This window comes from Humulus lupulus, chromosome 1 (assembly GCF_963169125.1).
Source record: "Humulus lupulus chromosome 1, drHumLupu1.1, whole genome shotgun sequence".
Taxonomy (NCBI): Eukaryota; Viridiplantae; Streptophyta; class Magnoliopsida; order Rosales; family Cannabaceae; genus Humulus; species Humulus lupulus.
Genome location: NC_084793.1, coordinates 63,772,518 through 63,791,859, shown reverse-complemented (window position 1 = coordinate 63,791,859; position 19,342 = coordinate 63,772,518). Strand labels below are relative to the sequence as shown.

At 33.5% G+C, this 19,342-nt stretch overlaps 1 long non-coding RNA gene and 1 pseudogene across 1 annotated transcript; both read left to right on the top strand.

Annotated features, from left to right (window-relative positions):
* Positions 1 to 13,389: 13,389 nt before the first annotated feature.
* On the top strand, positions 13,390 to 13,654 carry LOC133787697 (uncharacterized). The gene is made up of 2 exons (XR_009872750.1): positions 13,390 to 13,425; positions 13,547 to 13,654. It is a non-coding gene; the product is annotated as an uncharacterized LOC133787697 (long non-coding RNA).
* Positions 13,655 to 13,749: 95 nt separating this feature from the next.
* On the top strand, positions 13,750 to 19,342 carry LOC133815646 (subtilisin-like protease SBT2.2; annotated as a pseudogene).

Below are 19,342 nucleotides of genomic sequence, written 5' to 3'. Positions count from 1 at the left end.
TTTATATATATTATAGAACTGTAATTCATTCTATTATACATTCAAAAGAAAACTGAATCGGTTTTTATTAAAATTATAGACAATGTTTTCTTTTATTTTTTTTAATACATTTACTTCATATATTATATTAAACATATTTTATTTATTTTTATGATTTTTTTTATATATTTAAAATTTATATGATAATTAAAAAATAACAAAACTAAATTTATGTTTGAATAAGCATGTTTATAACTTTAAAACTAAACTCAAATTATTTATTTTTATCTAATATATGTATATGTATGATTTATGTATTCATAAAAATTAGAAATAATTGAAAAAGATAAACAACATATCAACCCGATGAGCATGTTTTTAAGATAATATAAAACGAAAATTGAGATAATATCGTGGTGGCAACATATAAATATCAAACCCCTTATAATTGTTAGAATATTGTAATCTGAATTTCGTCCTAATTAATTCAAGAGAATCAAACAATAAATAGCCAAAGATTAGTGGAAGCGTACCAGAATCCATAGAATCGATTTTGGAGTGGTATGATCTTCCAATTTTTCATCAAAACTTTCTCTGAAACTTTTTGTCTCTTGATGATGGGGATTCAAGAGTGAAAAGATACGTACTGCAAATTGGGGACCATTACCTCTTTATTAATAAGTGACAAATCAGTAACTAATCTTTATTTACTATTTCTAATTTGGCCCCTCATCAAATCAGAAATTGCCTTTATGGTATCCACATATTAAAATCATGACAATCATGCCCTTAAGTCATAAACTTTATTCTAAAATAGACCACATAAATTTGACTCATTTATATGATGACCCAACACATTTATATATACAATTGTGGCCCTAAATAAATTCTCAACAATCTCCCACTGGGCCACATATGTATACATATAAATGTGTTAACTTTATTGAGCTCATAACTTTGCCATCACAACCATAAGCATGTGCAATCTCTTCCATTAACTATATCAACATAGGATCAAAGCGATTTTCGTTGTATCAATCACAACTAAACCCATCAATGGTCACATATATCGATACAGTTAAATGACATAGATCAATCATGATAATGTGGTATCAATCATGGTAATCTATTCATGTCAATTTTCAATTGGTGCTACTTTACTTTATAGAGATCAAAACTTTAGCTTAATGTACAAAGTGAAATAAACTGAATAACATAATTTCTGATCAAAAAAATATCCAATTATACAAGTTTCATGAAACACATAAAAAACACAAAGGATAATAAAGACAAACTCCCACTGAATCTAGATATCGTCATACTCTAAAACACCCATACGAGCAGTGTGCTCATGAAAGACCTTGGGTGACATACCCTTAGTAAGGGGGTCTGCAATCATGGAGTTTGTACCTAAGTGTTCTATACAAATCTGTCCACTCTGTACTCTTTCTTTTACAACAAGGAACTTGATGTCAATATGTTTTGACTTTGTTGAGCTCCTGTTGTTGTTGGAATACAATACAACTGACTTATTGTCACAATACAACTTAAGTGGTCTTTCAATTCCATCCACAATGCGCATCCCGGTGACAAAGTTTCTCAGCCATATACCTTGGTTGGATGCCTCATAACATGCAACAAAATCTGCTGCCATGGTGGATGAAGCTATGAGTGTTTGTTTTGCACTCCTCCATGATATAGCTCCACCACCTAACAGATATATGTAGCCCGAAGTGGATCTCCTACTATCTTGGCATCCCGCAAAGTCGGAGTCAGAATATCCAATGATCTCAAAGTGATCTGACCTCCTATATGTGAGCATGTAATCTCTTGTTTTCTTCAAATATCTCATAACCTTTTTGGCTGCTTTCCAGTGATCAATTCTTGGATTGCTTAAGTATCTGCCTAACACTCCAACAATGTACGCTATATCCGGACGCGTACAAACTTGAGCATACATTAGACTCCCAACAGCTGAAGTGTAGGGAATCTTTTGCATTTCTTGAATTTCAAGGCTTGCTTTAGGGCATTGCTTAAGACTAAATTTGTCTCCTTTAACGACAGGGGTATCACCTGGTCTACAATCTTGCATGCCAAACATTTTGAGCACTTTATCGATATAGCTCTTTTGTGATAATCCAAGAATACCCCGAGAACGATCTCGATGTATTTGAATTCCTAGAACAAAAGAGGCGTCACCAAGATCTTTCATCTCAAAATTTCTTGACAGAAATCTCTTGGTTTCGTGCAACATGCCTATATCATTTGTGGCAAGCAGTATGTCATCAACATACAAAACCAGGAAAACATGTTTACTCCCACTGAACTTGTAATACACACAATCATCAACAACATTCATCTCAAAACCAAACGAGAGAATCACTTGATGAAATTTGTGGTACCATTGACGGGAAGCTTGTTTGAGCCCATAAATGGATTTGGTCAATTTGCAAACCATCTTCTTTGGGTCTCCTGACACAAAGTTTTCAGGCTGCATCATATATATTGTTTCATCAATGTTTCCATTGAGAAATGTTGTTTTCACATCCATTTGATGAAGCTCTAAATCATAATGTGCAACAAGTGCCATGATTGTCCTAAAAGAGTCCTTTGATGAAACTGGAGAAAAGGTCTCCTTAAAGTCAATCCCTTCCTTTTGAGTATATCCTTTTGCTACAAGACGAGCTTTATACCTTTCCACATTACCTTTTGAATCCCGTTTTGTCTTAAAAATCCATTTGCAACCAATCGGTTTCTTTCCTTCTGGTAATGGGACAAGCTCCCAAACTTTATTGTCTTGCATAGACTTATACTCTTCATTCATTGCTTCAATCCAATTTTGAGAGTTAGAACTTTTCACGGCTTGATGAAAGTTGATTGGGTCATCTTCCATCATTCCATTTGTAACGACCCGGATTTTCAAGACTCGATAATGTGGAAATATAAATGTTTTCATTTAACAAAATGTCTCAAAAACCCGTATAAAAAAAAACTTTTTAAAAAGTCGTATGGCCATACATAACATTTAGTTACAAACATATTTTATAAAGAGTAGAGAGAGCCTTGTTTAGAAAAATTACACAACATTTCCAAAAATAAAACGGCTTCCCAAAAGGTCGGTCCACATGTACATTTGCAAGGAAGACTCGAGCGCTCACTGCTCTGCCTTGCCCTTGCACTTACCTACAACATGAAACAACTAGGTAAGCAAAAATGCTTAGTAAGATCAACTTTAAAACAAAGCATATAGAGAATTAGGGTTCCGGACCCTACATAATCAATTTCAAAATGCTAAAGCGTCCTGGCAAACTTATGGTCATGCCTAATAACCAAGGATAAATTAATTCATAACTAGATAAAAAATCCTGCACTCAGAAAAATCCCAGAACAAACAGATATATTATATCACAGCTAATTCTTATCAACAATTATATCCCTGCACTCAGAAAATCCCAGAGCAAGCAGATATATTATATCACAATTATATCTTATCAACAATTATATCCCTGCACTCAGAAAATCCCAGAGCAAGCAGATATATTATATCACCATATAATTCGAGACCAACGCTCGACAATTTCCAACAATTCAGGCGTAACGCGCCCTCCAACATAATTGCTAATCTGTAAAAGAGAACCGAGTCTCCACACTAAGATCTAGCCAATAAATATTCTCATCAAGGGTAACTATCGTGTTACCTAGGGCATCGCTACTTATCCAAGAGTGTAATCCAATTTACACGGTTTTACGGAGACATCTATGTTAATCAGTGGTGCTGGTGAGCAGTTGCCCCTAGGGTGTTCAGCCTCACTCTATCTTGGCAACCCCTAGTATCTCTAGGCACTCTCACTGAATGGCCAATATTCACGGCTGCTATCCGGGAATAACTTATTAGAGCACTTGCTCGGATTCTACCCGTCCAATGATTAAGTAAGCATGAGGGCCCCTAGGTCCCATTTATTTTGGCGCCCCTAGGTTTAACCAGCTTATCCTCATCTCATGGCCACCCGTCGCGGTAATGAACCGAACATAAATAAAATCAAGCAGTGTGACAGGGATCAACCGTCTAGGATATGACGGATTGCTACCGTTCATATTTTCTAAATCAGCACTCACTAGACTAACGTCTCTAAGCAACTTTCTATGACAGCCTATATATATGCATGTATCCCTATACTAACATACAAGACAATAATCATTTCATGTTGCAGCCATACAATATAAGTTGACTTACTTGGAGTCCTTAGCGCTCAGCAGGTTTTCACCCTCCAACGTTCAGTCCAGTTACGCTTAGCCAATACTGTAGTTATCCATACAGTATACTCGGATTAATTATGGCACTCATAATTCATTATTATTATTTTGGGCAGTTTGGTCATTTTAATAAAAGTCATTTGTAAGGATTTATAATCCTTATTTGGTTTTAAACCTATTAAGGAAAGTCATACAAAATATTCGAGACTAAACCCTAAGTCTCGGGGAGACCTATTCTAAGGTCTCGATACCTAGGCTCGGGCATCACAATGGTATTTCCCCACAACCCGCTAAAATCTTATTTTTTTCAAGGTATCGCTATTAACCCGCACTTTCGACTAGTCGGTTAAAATATGTAAGATTTTAGCCGGTATTATATCCAGAAAATACAAATAAATTCCTTAATTATTTTTAAAGAAAATAAACTCTTTAAATTTTCCTTTTATTTTTCTTAAGGTTTTAATATCTAAAAACCGATTTAAGAAAATTGCCTAATTTGTCTTAATTAGGAAAACCGTTATAAATTTCTCATCTTGTCTAATTAACTTTCCAAAATCAATTAATCAATTTTACTTACTAGAAAAATAATTCATTTAATTATTTTCTCAAAATATAAGGTTTTAAACCCTCTTTTAATTTATTAACTAATAATAAATTAAATCTCTTATTTTTAAAAAGAATTAAAAGCTCCTTAATAAAAATAATTCATTTAAACTCAAAGGGGTAATTTTAGTGAAAATATGATTTCAAGACTTACCATTTTATATCTTGAAATAAACAAAATTTTACTTTTTACCTTATGTTCCAAAATCTCATTTTTACACTAAGTGTGAAAAACCTAATTTTCACATTTTTAACTACATACTTCGTTAGTTCATAACTTGAAATTTACTTACCCAATTGTTACCAAAATTTCCCAATTCCATTTTTGTTATGCCATTTAGGTCTTTGTAAAATCTTAGGTCAAAATGAGCATTTTTGATTGGTGAAATCATTTTCCAACAATGAGGTAAAAATGACCTTATTTTCAAGTCCTTATTTTTTCCAAAGTTAATAACTTTCAAACCGTTCAATATTTTCTTACCAAATTTTACAGTGGAATAATAGGTTATGCCAGCAATATGTCCACAAAATTTTAAAAAAACTGGGTTCATTTGCCCTATACAGTGGCTCTCCAAACTTGGTTCCAAAAATAAGAATACGAAAAAACAGTTTTTTACCTAAACTTTGAAATAGCATAACTTACTCATTTCTAAACATTTTTTAGTGTTTCAAAAGCTCAATTTTATGTACTCAATCTCAACAACATCACAGTACAATTTAATTTTACAAAACCAATATACAGTGGCTGCTTGACCCCCTTGGAAGTCACAGCTTAAAACATGTTTTGTTTTAGGGTATCCTACAAAACCCTTGGGGGTTTTGGTTCCCATTTTCAAAAATCAATACACATGCATCATAAAAATTATTAAACAACTACCATAACCTTATTACATCACCAACAAGAAACTTTAAGCATTAGATATACAAAATAATGCTTAAAACTAAAAACCCTACAACAAAATCATCAAAAGTAAACTTTTTACCTCTTTGGTGTTCTTGCTTAAGGTTTGGACCTTCCTATAAGCTTTGACTCCTTCAAAACCTTTCAAAAACCCTAACCAACTTCCCCCAACAACATAGTTAATTAGCTATTTGAAACTCTAAGCTTAAAACTTTACAAAAGCCTAGATTAGTGAAGCTTTACCTTAGGGAAAATACTTCCTACACCAAGACTTAGCCTCCAAGTTTTCCCTTGGTGTTCTTGAGGTTGAATATTGAGATAACACTTTGAGAGGTCATCAAAAATCAGATGAGTGAATGAGAGAGAGTGGTGTGGTCGGTTGGGGAGGGTTGGAAGAGTTATATACTATCTAATTTACCCTAAAAACACTCAAGTGTTTTACCCACTTGCTTTTATCCCTAACATTTAATTAAATGGGATTTAAACTCAATTGTTTTTTTTTTGTTCACACCATTAAAAAGAGTCACATGGCCGGCCACCATTTCACTCTTTCTATGTTTTATATATATATATTTTAATGGTGAACAATTATTTCATAAGAAGAAAAACCCGATTTGACTTTGTACACCTTTTTCACTCTCATTAATTTTTAATCACCAAACTTACTATTAATTAATTAAATTAAATGTCTCTCATATTTAATTTAATTAACCACAAAATAAAATTTAACCTAAGGTCCATTCATGGAATAAAATTCCCCATTTCAGCAAAATTAGGCATTTAACACAAAATGCCTTAAAATTTCCATTTTCTTTTAGGTTTATTATTTTTTGACCAAACTTTAACTTTTATGAATGTATTTTATGCCCAAAATATAATTTCCATGATTTTTCGTTTTATTTTCCGAGATTTTTACCCGATCAGGGTTTTTGTGTCGGTCCAGGACCGAAAGTCTTATCTTGACTTTTAAAATCAAAAAATTCATATTTTGGCTAGCAATAACTCATGGAATACTTATAAACAAAATATAATATTATTTTTATAATATTCTTAACCCGGGGGAAAAAAATCCCGACCCGAGTCGTTTAAAGGTACCCAAAACGTAGGACGTTACACCATTGTCATCCTCATGTTCTTGGAGAAATATTATATAATCATCCGAAATAGCACTTCTCCTTTCTCTCATGGATCTCCTTAATGACACTGGTTCTTGAGGTTGTTGAGTTTGTTCTTCTGGAACAATTACCTCATTTGGAATAGGGGTTTGTTCAACATTGTCTTGTTGAGGTTCTGGATTCACTTCTTGATGAATGATAGGTGTAGGAACCTGAATATTGTCAAAAGTGATAGTAGAAATTGGGTTTGAATTCAATTCCTCCTCAAAAGCAATGTCTCTAACCTTATTTCTCCCCCCAAACTCAACATCCTCAAAAAATGTTGCAGTTCCTGTCTCAAAAATATTTCTAATTGTGGGATCATAAAACTTATAGCCCCTAGATCGCTTAGAATAACCAATAAAGTAGCTGCTCACTGTTTTGGAGTCCAATTTCTTTTCATGTGGCTTATAAGGCCTTGCTTCAGCCGGACATCCCCAAATGTGAAAGTGTTTTAGACTAGGCTTTCGACCTGTCCAAAGCTCATAAGGTGTTTTTGCAACTGCTTTAGTTGGTACTCAATTTAGAATGTAAGCTGCTGTCTTTAAAGCTTCTCCCCAGAGGGACTCAGGTAAGGTAAAATGAACAATCATGCTCCTTACCATATCCTTAAGAGTCCTATTGCGTCTTTCAGCTACACCATTCATGCTAGGTGATCCTGGCATGGTGTACTGTGGGACAATACCGCATTCCTCTAGGAATTTAGCAAACGGTCCTGGACGTTGTTCGCCTGAGCCATCATATCTACCGTAGTACTCATCACCACGATTGGACCTGACGTTTTTAATCCTTTTGTTGAGTTGATTCTCAACTTCAGCTTTATAAGCTTTGAATACATCCAGAGACTGTGACTTTTCATGAATGAGATATAGGTACCCATAACGTGAGTAATCGTCTATGAATGATATGAAATATTGTTGACCATTCCATGATGCTGTAGGGAATGGCCCAAAAATATCTGTATGAATCAATTCTAAGACATCTGTAGATCTGTTGGCACCTAATCTCTTAGTTTTGGTCTGTTTTCCCTTGATACAATTGACACAAACATCAATGTTTGTGAAATCAAGAGACTCTAAAATGCTATCAGCCACAAGGCGCTCAACTCTAACTTTTGAGATATGACCTAAGCGCTTATGCCATAATGAGGCTGAATTTGCCTTATTTAATTTGCGTTTAGTACCACGTGATTCCACATGCAAGGTTTCATTATAGGATGCAATTGTTTCTAGCAAATAAAGGTTGTCATAAGCATTCAAGTAACCAGTTCCAACAACATTTGAATATAAAGACAAACTAAATTGATTGTTTCCAAAAGAACAACAATATCCAAATTTGTCCAATAATGAAACAGAAACTAAATTTCGTCTAAAAGACGATACAATAAAAGTGTCTTTTAAATCCAAATAAAAACCAGTTCCTAATAACAACCTAAAATGCCCAATAGCTTCAACTTCTACCGATTTTCCATTGCCCACAAAGATGTGTCTTTCACCATCACTTGGCTTTCGGTAGCTCAGGGAACCCTGCATAGAAACACTTATGTGAGTAGTAGCACCAGAATCTATCCACCAAGTGTTTCTAGGTACTAAAGATAAATTAACCTCAGAACAGACCAAAGTAAGAAACATACCTTTCTTTGCACGCCATGCGTGATATTTTGTACATTCCTTCTTCACATGTACAGGCTTGCCACAAAAGAAACAACATGTTGGTTCCTTATGTTGTTTCTTTTGCACTAGACCCTTAGCAGCTTCATTTTCATGCTTTCTTTTCTTGCCCTTATCCTTAGAGGCACTGGCCAAGTGAGCACTTTCAATTTTATCTTGCTTCAACCTTTCTTCCTCTTGCACACAATGAGAAATGAGCTCGTTTAGAGTCCATTTCTCCGTTTGACAGTTATAACTGACTTTGAACTGATTAAAATGTGCAGGAAGCGATATCAAAACCATAAGAACAAGCAAATCCTCAGAAAGCTCGATCTTAAGTGCCTTAAGTTTTGAAGCAATTTGGTACATTTTCATAATATACTCTCTAACATTTCCTCAACCCTTATACGTCATGGACATCAAGGAATCCAGAAGTGAAGTCATTTCAGCCTTATCATTTCTAGCGAAACGTTTTTCAATTGCATCGAGGAAATCCTTGGCCTTAGTGATCTCTTCAGATTATGTGCCTCCGAAGGCTTCTGGAATGCATTGTTGCATGATCATTAGACTCATGCGATTAGAACGATCCCATCTCTCAAACTCCATCTTTTCATCAGGAGTGCTTTCTGCAGTAAGAGGTGAAGGTTGTTCTTGCCTTAATGCATAGTCTAATTCCATGCAACCAAGGTTTACAAGTAATTTTCCTTTCCAAGCCTTGAAATTTGTCCCATTAAGCATGGGAATAGAGTTAATGTTGGCAGTTATTGTGGCAGGAGTAGATGAATTAACTGAATATATAGCAAAATAACAAAAAACAAGCTCACATAAGAATCCATATAAAACAATAAAATCAAATAATGGTTAATCCCATCTCAAGATACCAAACACATCATTAATATTAAGTCTTTGGACAATAATATTAACTGTAAGCGGTACTCTTGTTGTAGCGATCAAACATTGACAATAAATTATGTCAAACAATATGCAATCTTTGGATTAACATATTATTCGCAAAAAAATACCTTACAATTGCCACATATTTATCACCACAGGTATGCATAAAATTCGGCCAAATATTAACTCACCTTTGGGTTAATTAATAAATGCATGAATTATATATACACTATTATCTTGATATTTTAATTAAATTAATCTACACAAAAGAGATCACTTTGGTGATATTTTGTTTCAATTAATTTAACTAAAATATAAGATATCCTTATTAAATCCAAAACCAAAATCAAAATTTATTGTTACTGTATTATTCCAAAATCAATAAACTGTATATAAGAAATATATACAGGTAAGTTAATATAAGCAATTACTGTACTATATGCGTACATATATAAGTAATCATGTCTATTTCTTTTGAGATGATTATATGCATACATATATAAGTAATCATGTCTATTTCTTTTGAGATGATTATATGCATACATATATAATACATACATTTCGGTTTCTATTCAAGTAAATTCTGATTCTGAATATATATATATATATGTAATCATGTCTGTTTCTTTTGAGGAGAATAACTAAAACAGACCAAAACTAAAACAGACCAAAACAGATATGATTACTGTATTATATAAGTTAATATAATACATAAGAAACAGACATATGATTGTTGTATTGTATGTATTATATATGTATGCAGAACTAATCATTATATACATTAACCAAACACATACAGTTTCTTACCTATATACATATATAAACTAAAACAGATATACAGTTTCAGAACGAAAACAGATATACATATATATCTTGGATATATATAAACTAATCCTCTACATATATACCAATCGTAATTCTTTTATATGAAAAACAAACCAGAAAAACGATTATATATATATATATAAATGATTATAATTTCAGAAAAACAAATCAGAACACGTGATTGGTAAATTTAATCCAAATATATATATACACAACTCCAAAAATTAATTTCATGGAAGACCAATACTACCATATATTCTCAAGAATTAATTCAGGGATGCTCTGGTACCAAATGGTAGAATATTGTAATCTGAATTTAGCCTTAATTAATTCAAGAGAATCAAACAATAAATAGTCAAAGATTAGTAGAAGCGTACCGGAGTCCATAGAATCGATTTTGGAGTGGTATGATCTTCCAATTTTGCATCAAAACTTTCTCTGAAACTTTTTGTCTCTTGATGATGGGGATTCAAGAGTGAAAAGATACGTACTGAAAATTGTGGACCATTACCTCTTTATTAATAACTGACAAATCAGTAACTAATCTTTATTTACTATTTCTAATTTGGCCCCTCATCAAATCAGAAATTGCCTTTATGGTATCCACATATTAAAATCATGACAATCATGCCTTTAAGTCATAAACTTTATTCCAAAATAGACCACATAAATTTGACTCATTTATATGATAACCCAACACATTTATATATACAATTGTGTCCCTAAATAAATTCCCAACAATAATAGCATCCATAGATACTAGTCAATTTTCATGTTCCCTGACCAAAATTATTAGTCGCATCCTTAAACAGTTCATCTTAATTACCACTAGTTGAATTAGTGAGACTCAGTTAAATTTTGGCGATTATCTCTGTTGGGTATTTTTATTATTATTCGTATAATTTTAACAGCAATATATCCAAAAGCAGACGATAGTAATATATTCGAAAGAACACAATAATTCTCTGTATCGCCGCTTGTGACCTTTTCGCCATCCACTTGATTGAGGCTGAGCTGAGAGCTATCCGGGCCGGGCAGCTTTGCTGAATCGTCTTCATTACAGGGTGCTGGTCTGTCGATCTGCCGTTCTCATCCTTTCTGATTTCAAAGTTGTGCATAGTCACTAAGTCTTTCTTTAATTGGAAACTTTGGCATGTTGTTGTGGAATATATATGCGTGTCTTTAGAATTGACAGGTTGAGAGCTAAAGTGGCTTTGGACACCACAAAGGCTCATCAATGATGAACTTGTCTCTTGAACGGCCATATATGCTAAATCTGGTTGTTTTTTGTATCCTGTGGCTACTATCTTACTTTCTGAGCTTAATTTGAATCAATTCAGTTTTTCTCGTGTAAAATATATAGAAAAATTGTTGGGCAGTGATAATAACTATAGATACTTTTAATCTTTTTAGTACATTAATAAGTTGCAACTCTAATTTTTTTTACATGATCAGGTATAATATAGTAATAGGAGACATTCCATAAATTTTCAGGAAATTCCTGAAGATAATATAAGATACCAAAATCATAATTTAAAGAGTTTGTTGCACACATACTTGTTTTGATATTTAGATGAGAATGGAAGAAGTTATTTGAATACTTACTTTCATATCCTAAATTATTCGAAATTTTCTAAAAATTTGTGAGAGGATCCCTACAACTATATTATACACCATTATATAAAAAAAAAGTTGCAACTTATCCATATACAAAAATATCAAAAGTACCTATGGGTAGTGATAAAAAATTAATCACTACTATAGGGGATACCTGATAAGATATATTTATGATACATTTTAGTCTTAGTTTTATTTTATTATGATTATTTTATATTTTTAGTTCTTTTTATGTGTGGTTGTTGTATTTTTCAGGTTGTTATTTGTTTCATGGATATTTGAAAAGTATTTTAAAATTTATTTGAAATATTATCTTCAATCAAGACAAAGATAATAGAGGAAATTTATTTGAATGGATTGGAGAAGATTAAGTAGAATTCAAACTTAAATTGTTGGAAATTTTTTGACATATTTTGAATGTTAAATACAAGTCCTCATTCAGAACCATTATTCTGTTACAGCCAATTACAAAATATTGTTACAACTAAATCTTGCCAGCTCAACAACAAACAAAACAGAAGCAATTCAAGATAAAAAAAAAAGCTCAACCGAAATTTACTCTATTTTTTTTTATATATGTACATGTAATCGAAAGGAAGAAAAAAATCTTATCAAGTAATTTTTGAGCAAAGAGCAATTTTTGAGAGTTTTTTTAGAGGAGTTGTTTTTCCTGTAATGAAAAGAGAGAAGAACATTAGAGAGTGCTAGGGTTTTTTTCTGTAAAAGGAAAAACACAGAAGAAGAAAGGGAAAAGGGAACAAGATTACCTGTTAACGCTGTAACTAAAACCTTGAAGGCTTGGATGTACTAATTCTTCATCTGATTAGTGTATTTTAGAGCTCTCATCTCTGAGGCGAGCTCAAGAGGACGTAGCCCCAAATCTGTTGGTGGTGAACCTCTATAAATCCTTGTTTGTATCTCTCTCCCTTCACTCTTGATTGTGTTTATCTTGTTTGTGATTGAGACTTGAGTTTGTGTGTTTGTGTTTGTGGTATTTCGAATTTCTGGGATTTGGGCAGAGATGGTCGAAGGGTTTTCATCTCAATTTCTTTCTCTCTGCAAATGATAAACTATTAGGTCAAACAAACACTACACCAAATACCTCTTTCTATAATACATAATTATAAGCTAATTGGAAAAGTATTATAATAGGTAACCTAATAGTTAGAAATCGATAAAGTTAAAATGGAGGGAAACAAAAAAAAATGCCTGGGTAAAGTTAAAATGGAGGGAAACCACTCGGTTTCTGCCTAGCCCTATTCTCTCAAAACCCAATCCCTAATGACGCATCTACCTCTTTCTCTCACACTTGGTTTCTCAGTTCCCTCTCCATCGATCTTTCTGTCTCTCTCTCTCTCCCAGAGTCTTTCTACCCTCTCTCCGTCACATGAGCTGCTGAGCACACCACGCTAGAGGAGCACTCTCTCCATTCTGTTCAATCACTGGAGTACACTGGGACAAGTCATGCCGGTACAAGTCACGGTGCTCTATCTCCCTCATGCGAGTCATGGTGGTATCTTCCCAGCTGAAGAAAGAACAACTTTGTGAGGTATTTGTGTTTTTCTTATTTACTATTTTTATCATTTAATTTTCTTGTATCTTTTTTCTTGTTATTTACTAATTTATTTTAGCAAGGATATATAATGGAATTTGGATTGGAAAATCTGCAGGGATCATGACGAGGCAACCTTTGGTCTTGTAGCTTGACAAGACAAATGAGGGAGCTCAGAAATATGCCGAGTTTCTTCACCTTCGCAAGAGGAGATTCACAGATTTTGGTATGTGGTGTATAACTTAAAAATATATTTGATTCACAGATTTTGGTATGTGGTGTATAATTTAAAACATATTGGTCATATAAGAATGTTTGATTTGTCTGCATCATGTGTTAAAAAAGGCAGATAAGCTTTCAAGGAGAAGAGAAGTGGCTAATGTGGTTATGGATTTCTCGGTTAGAACAGCAACTACCCATACTCCTCAGTTTTTGGGTTTTCCACAAGGGGCTTGGGCCCAACAAGGTGGATATGAATTCGCCGAAGAAGGAATTGTAATTGGGTTTATTGATACTGGCATTGATCCAAATCACCCAAGTTTTGCAGATGACACCAGTGATGGTCAATATCGAGTTCCTCACCATTTTTCAGGCATTTGTGAAGTTACTCCAGGGGAATCTTCAATGCATCTCAGGACTATGCTTCACCATTTGATGGCGATGGCCATGGAACGTGAGTTTATGCGGCTTTTCTTAATATATAGTACTTAACTTTTCTGCCTTTGACCCTGTTTTGATTGTCTCTGCTTCATAATTGTAGCATTACTGCCTCTTCTTTTTCCTATCATGAGTTTTGAATCTAGGTTGCAGTCAGAATTTGTGAAATTTAACGTGCACATTTATCAATTTTCTAGAGAAGGAAAAAGGAAACGTTGTTGTTTGGTTGAATTGATATCCGTATTATAGGTATGTATTGTAATAACTTTTTCTACGAGCCAAAGAAGCTGCATGGAGGCTCTCTTAGGGGCGTCAGAAGATCTAGTTGATAAGTATAGTGTATTAATGCTTTAGACTTAGGCAAAAGATAGTGTGTTAAGCAATAGCTAGTTGTGCTGACTGTTAGTTAGTTACAGCTAATTGTCACTGATACTAGCGTTAGTTACAAAGTTTGTTAGAGTTATTTTTGTCAAGCTTAATTATTGTATATAAACTCTCTTTTATATGTAATTATTTATTCAATACAGACATCACTTTTCACACTCCCAAATCTCTCAATTTGTCTATCATTTACAGAGATGACCTTTGAATTTACCTCATGGGAGTGCTTTTATATTTTCAAATTTTCATTGGAGCTTTGTCATATTTTTAGCTATTAAAAGAAAATTTAAAAAAGGAAAGAAAAAAAAAACTGCCAATGAGCTGGCTCTGTGCTTGGCCACGTGTTGTTTTTATTACTTAAACGGAAACTAAATTTTTTCATTATTAGTAGTATATTTGATATTGTTATTGTTGCTATATTATTGTCTTTTGTCTGTTTCCCAAGTTGGGCATGCACCACACCAAGTCTCCATTTAGATAATGCACAAACATTTAGATATTGATACACAGTTGTTTGTTCATTCATATTTCTATTAGTGTAGAGTCCAAGAACTTTACTTAGCTAAGATAGATGATAGTATTTATAGCATTATCTTTGTTACTGTGGATTTTTGGTTCAGACCGGGAATTATTTGGACACTCATAGTAGTACTTATAGATTTTCTAAGTTTAACCTATAGTTTAAGAATATTAAGTATAACCTAAGGTTTGATTAATGTGACTGATATTAAGGATTATATTATTATATTATAAGGTTTAGACATCAACCAATAGGATTTTAAGCACATGTTTTGAATGGTAATTAAGGATTAAGATTTTTGAGGATTAAATATAATAAGGAGTAAAGTTTGAATGTTATAGGGTCAGTCAGCAGCTTTGAGTACGTTGAGGGCTTAGTCAAGGCTGTTTACTCCATTCAAACTTAGCTAAAAATGTGTAATTTCGTGTTTAAATATTCAGCGTGTGCCGATATATCGCAGCTATAGGGGGCGATATGTCGCAGCACGTAGATACGGAAAACACGAAACGATGCACGGTCGCCTCGGGCATACTGGCCCAGGCGATATATCGCCTACAGGGGGCGATATATCGCCTCCTTCAGCATGGATTCAAACTCTTTTGAATTCATTTCCTTTCAGCCATTCAAACTCTTTCAACAGTCCAGCATCTTGTGAACGAGTCTTCAGCCTCTGCTGAACGATTATTCAAATGATTTTCACCTAAAAAGCCATTATTTTTATTCAAGTAAAATCAAGATATTTTCATTCCCAAACTCTATAAATAGGACCTAGTACCCAGCCATTATTCACCATTTGCTCTAAGTTCAGAGGCTGCTAGTGTTAAGTGAGTGTGAGAGTGTAAACACTTGGTTTGGGGAAAAACTATAAGCTTAAACATCATAAGCTTATCAAACACTTTGGGAAGTGAGTGCTATAGTATTTCGGTGAAGGTTAGATTGATCTTGCAAATCTTTGAGGTAACCAAACTCTAGTTCCTTTCTGTATTATGTTTCCTTTCTCTTAGTCTTCTACTCAATTTCCTAACCTCATTCTTATTTTGGTTAGGGAATCCAAGTTCTTAAGCTTATAAGTCGGTAAGTATGTTTTTATGGTTTAGTCTTTCCATCTCTTTCATTTCATCTCCTTTCTTTAGACTCACTCTTGTTCATTATGGTTTTAGGAGTGTTCCAAAAGTCCCAACTCAGTCCATAATCCCGGTAACTTTGGTAAGGAAAATAGGCTAGAATATATATGTTTATGTTTATGTTATCTTTTGTGTTATGATATGATATGGGTATGTTATAAATATGTTGTGCATGTGTATGCTGTAGGCTTGGGCATATGCCCTATTTGACTAACAAGACCCCAAAAAGATTGTGGGCATAAGCCTATTTAGCTGGTAGGACCCCACTAATCTCATGGGCATAAGCTTGTTTAGTCTATGGGACCCCAAGTAATAATGGCCATTATAATAAGTGAATTATGTGTTATGATATGTCTTTACGTTATTATGAAATTATGTTTATGTATATGACTATGTGTTAGATTTTCCTTGCTGGGCATTAGGCTCATTCCTTTCTGTTTATGTGCAGGAAATAAGCTTTAGAGGTGGAAAGATTCGTGACGCTTAGAGGATGTGTATCGATGGTGAATGGAGTCAAGGGGCCGAGCGTTATTCGATTCGAGGATGTAGTCTTGTTTATGTTTTTTATGGTTTTAAATGTACTTTCCGCATTTTCTATGTAACTCTTTTTAGTTTTTAAGTTATTTTTGTTTTAAAGACAATGGGTACCCATATCCTACTTATTTTATGAAAGTAACCTTTGTTTCCATAAGTTTTCAATAAAAGTATGGTATTTCCGCAAAAATGTAAGTTTTATGTATAGATTCGTTAATGGTCCAAATAGTCTAGATTAGTGGGTCGTTACAATTAGATAAAGCACAAAAACTGCCAGTAGATTCATTTGAATGTAAAGTATAATTATATAAATCTTGAAATGACATACTCGATGAGAAAGGTAAATATATGTATATAAAATACACAAATATTTTAGATGATTTGAGGAAAAAATCTATAGTAATTTTTCTTTCCCCTATTGCCTCTTTAACTCTTCAAGAGTCAGCTGATTGATCTTGATATAATGTACACGCACACGGCTTCTGTTGCTGCAGGAAACCATGGGGTTCCAGTTGTGGAATCAGGGCATTGCTTTGGAAATGCAAGTGGGATGGCTCCTCGTTCACAGTAATTATCTAGATCTTTTTAGATATTCTAATGCATTCTGTATTTTTCTTTAAATATTTCGGGCAAGATATTCTGTATTAACTAATGTAAACTAATGTGTATCTTTCTCAGTGTTGCCGTTTACAAGGAATTGTACAAGAGCTTCGGAGGCTTTGCTGCAGATGTTGTTGCTGCAATAGACCAAGTATATAAAATTGCTTTTTTATTATTTATTTTATCTACAACATTTACAGAACTAATTGTGCGACATGTGCTAGACAATAGGACAGTTTATATGATATAATTTGTCTTTTTTTTTTTTGGTTTGTTTGTTTTAATTGTGGATCTTCAGCTCAGATGGTTGAAGTTACGCCCATACCTTATTTTTAACTTTATTAAGTTTATTCTCAGGCTGCTCAGGATGGGGTAGACATAATAAGCTTATCAATCACTCCAAACAGCCGTCCTCCTGGTATTGCAACATTTTTTAATCCAATAGACATCGCACTCTTATCAGCTGTGAAGGCTGGCATATTCGTTGTACAAGCAGCGGGAAACACTAGACCATTCCCAAAGAGTGTGTCTTCATTTAGTCCATGGATCTTCACAGTGGGTGTTGCTTCTCATGATAGGATCTATAGTAACTCTATAGTCCTTGGCAACAATGTTACTATTCAAGGAGTTGGTCTTGCACGCAAGTTTTCCTTTGCAAATGCTTATTTTATTTCTTTTTAATATATCATGTAGGATTGTTACTTGACAATTTAGTTTCTTGCTTCGTGTATGTACTTTATGATGTTAGTGAAAATTGGAAGTTAACATGGTTTGAGTTTGAGATATATCCTCTTAGGTTTAGTAATCACTAACTAGCTTCAAAGAAAACTATCTAGATTAGACAAGAAGGAAAGAAACAATCAAATCTATATATGGATATTACGATATAATTTTATGTGAGAATTCTAGAGTTCAGATGTATAAATAAAGGTTATGATAATAATAAGTTATGCTTCTAAATATATTAGCAAGGGAGAACACAGAAATTTGAGTATACCTAATTACAAGCTGGAGTGTAATGAGATAGAATTGAGTAAGGACTAGTTCTTCTATCTAGACAATTGCCAAAAGTTTTATAGTCATGACTACCCTTAATCATGGGAAATGAAAGTGGATTGTTTGAAAACTACATATTACTAATTTTACATATTAATTCTAGGTATTGGCGACCAATTTCAGAACTATTTCACGGTGGTTAATAATCCACATTAGGGGCATAATAAATTCTTTGAGCAAGTTTACCTAAACCTCTTTTAGAAAGTTGAAATATAAATAACCATAGCACATTATGAATGATTCATGTTATTAAAATCAACTTTCATTTTCTTATTTTCAAGGCATATACTTATAATGCTCCTTTTACAGGACAGCAAATGACCGTTTTTATGACTAGGCCTAATGATGCATGTTATTGCGACTTGCATGTAGCCAACTGTTTCATCAACTACACTTGCTAGTAATCTAATGTTATCTGTTTTTATTCAGCTGGAATTGAGAATGATACAATGTACACGCTAGTTTTGGCTGCTCATGTGTTAAATAATGACACAATAGTTTCCGATGATATGTATGTGGGTGAATGCCAATACTCAAGTTACTTCAACAGTAATCTTGTCCTAGGAAATCTTTTAATTTGTAGCTATTTAATTCGATTTGTGCTTGGAATTTCCACAATCAAACAAGCTCTTGAAACAGCCAAAAACTTAAGTGCATTGGGTGTTGTGTTCTATATGGATCCTTTTGTAATTGGTTTCAGCTTAATCCAGTTCCAATGAATATGTTTGGTATCATAATCCCATCCCTGGAAGATTCCAAGGTACAGGACTCCCTTTAGGTTGATGTAATTTGTAGAATCTCTCGCACAACTAATTCTTTGTGGTTTTTCTGGTAGATTTTACTTCAATTCTACAATTCCTCTTTGGAGAAAAAGGGTAACAAAGTTGTCAAATTTAAGGCTATTGTAAAACTTGGTGGTGGACTAAAGGAAAATTATATTAATTCTGCTCCAAAGATAATGTTTTACTTTGTCTTATTTCATGATTTTCACAGCAGATATACTTTGAATCCAAAGCATAAAAAACAGAGTAAAATAAAGTAG